Below are 2436 nucleotides of genomic sequence, written 5' to 3'. Positions count from 1 at the left end.
CATTCTCCTGATGACTACTAGACAGCCACAGAATAATGGAGCTGACCTCGGTGCGGTCCCAGTCACGCGCCCTTCCGGTTTACCCGTTGTCCCGGAAGGTCGTAGCAGAAGGCGCTGGCTCAGGACCACAGTGCAGGGAGTTGTCATGTCTCTTCACGCTCCTGCAGACCCAAACACTCCTTCACTATTTCCTTGGCTTCCCTGACCTTCTTAACGCCTTCCAAGGTTGCAGGCCAGTTATGTGGATTTGTCTGATGTTCCTCCATGATTAGCGTCCGATTGCGCATCTTTTGTGAGGTGCAGGGGAGGATGTGAGGAGGGGAGGGGCGAGAGAGACGTGTGCGCACACACTTGCACACACATGTGCTTTTGCCACACTCGAATATTCCACCGTGAAAAGGAAGGGACCACTGACACGCGCTGCAGTGTGGGTGAACCTTGGACACGTGATGCTCAGCGAGCGCAGTCAGTCATGAAAGGCCATGTTGTGTGGGCTTTCATTTGTGAGAAACATCCAGAACAGGCAGGCCCAGCTAAAGCAGAATGGTGGGTACCGGGGCCTGGGGGCAGAGGGGAGTGGGGAGCAATGGGGTTTTATTTTGGGGTGATGAAAATGTTCTGGATGGTGGTGGCACAGCACCGTGGATGCACTAAATGTCACTGGATTGTTCGCCTTCCGATGGTTGACGTCATGTGAATGTTACCTCAGTAAAAAACCGAAAGCTCGTGACCAATAAGTGAGTAGGGCCGATTTGGTTAGTAACTGAAAAATGAATGTAAATAGACCCCGCTTCACTAGATCTGATTATTTAAATTATTTTAAATGCCCTAGGGAAAACAACCGTAACTTCATTTCCTACTGGGAATTCACGCTCTGTGGGTTTGAAACTTAGGCCCATAAGTTGGTAATTTAAATCGCAGGAGTAGGGGTCTTACTTTGTCCGAGCATCGTGACATCTGGGGAAACCCTTAAGTGAACCATCATTTTCCTCTGTCTCAATTACTGCTCCTGTAAACACAGAGCAAGTCACTTCCCTTGAAAAGCCACAGGGCGTCACAGCCTGAGCGAGGGGCCGGTGTCAGCTCTTCCCCAGGAGACCCTCTGGTGCGACGTGCCGGTGACATGCCGCTCCCCATTCGCTGTGTGCTCCACTTCGGAGGTGCTGTTACTGAAATGCACTTGCAGATCGATACTTTGTAAACAGTCAAGAATGCGGCGCTTGGCATCACCTTGCAGTGTAGTTCATGGAGAAGTGGCCGTTTCCTGTGACGCTCGGCGGCCGCACCTCGTCTTCCTGTCCGGGGGCTCGGGCCCTCCCAGCGGGGCTCCGCACAGGCGCGCCTCCCAGGTAGCCGGGTGTGTACTTCCTGTGAGGCCGGGAGGGGGCCCCTGGGAGAACAGCTGGGCCCGGGCTGAGCCCCTGCTCCCCGCCCCGGCCTCTGTCTTTCACGGCCTTTTTCCTTCCGTGGCGGACGCGTGAGAACTGAAGAGCGAGGCACATCGGGGTTCAGTTCTGAGCTCGAGATGGACCTGAGTCCAGAAGAGATGGAGAGACACGGGCTCGTGTCCTGCATATGTGCGCTAGATCTGCCACCTGCTTCGTGGTGCTGTCGTGTGGATGCAATGCCAGGCAGAAGAAGCTAGGGGCGGGTGCTCAGTGCTGTCCCCCCCGCCAGCCCTCTGTCCGTGAGTGGCAGTGGCGGCCCTCAGCCTCCTGAGGGGTCTGGACGGCTCACCCGCACAGCGCCTTGAGCGCCCATCAGCGCGTCAGGCCCGTTCCCGGGTATCCTGCGCCCCGACCGGCTCCCTCTGCCTTCCCAGGCAGCAGCTGGCTCCCCCTTGAGCTGCTCTCAGCTACTTACGGCTCGGTCTGGTTCAGATTAAAGCAGTTGATGTGAAAATTCAGTGCCCAGTGGGGACACTGCCTTAAGGACGGCCTGTGAGCCCAGCAGGCGAGGAGGGTTTCTGTGCGCGGGGGGCCTGGCCTGGGGGCAGAGCCCCAGAGCGGAGCCTGTCACATGGAGTCGGGGCCCGCACCGGGTGGGGAGAGTGTCTGCAGGGCGGCAGAGCCCAGGTAGGTTGAGGAGGGTGTCCCCAGTGGGGTGGCCTGGTGTGGGGCGTCAGCTCAGGAGGGGAGCGAGGGCGTCCATGGGGCAGGATAGTCTAAAATGGGGGATCACCTGAGCAGGAGGGTGGGGTGTCAGTGTGACAGGAGGCTGGTCGCGTACGGGATCGGGCTGTTCCAGACGATGGGGCCCCATCTCAGGTAGCAGCTGTGGGGGGCGACGGAGATGAACGCTGAGTTGGCGCGCCAGAGTTGGAAGCATCAGCGTGGATCCGTGGCTTCGAGCACACAGAGTTCTGGAACCGAGTGCAGACGTGAGTGAGGGTGTGTGTGGGCCCGTGCATGCCTAGCTCACACCTGCATCTCCTGG

At 58.2% G+C, this 2436-nt stretch overlaps 1 protein-coding gene across 1 annotated transcript in view; it reads left to right on the top strand.

The window, feature by feature from the left end:
- Positions 1 to 2436, top strand: part of LMBR1 (limb development membrane protein 1) — an 86119-nt gene that overhangs the window by 6716 nt on the left and 76967 nt on the right. The window lies entirely within an intron of this gene.

This window comes from Pteropus vampyrus, unplaced genomic scaffold, assembly GCF_000151845.1.
Source record: "Pteropus vampyrus isolate Shadow unplaced genomic scaffold, Pvam_2.0 Scaffold168, whole genome shotgun sequence".
In the NCBI taxonomy this organism is placed as follows: Eukaryota; Metazoa; Chordata; class Mammalia; order Chiroptera; family Pteropodidae; genus Pteropus; species Pteropus vampyrus.
This window is presented reverse-complemented; position numbering and strand designations above follow the sequence as displayed.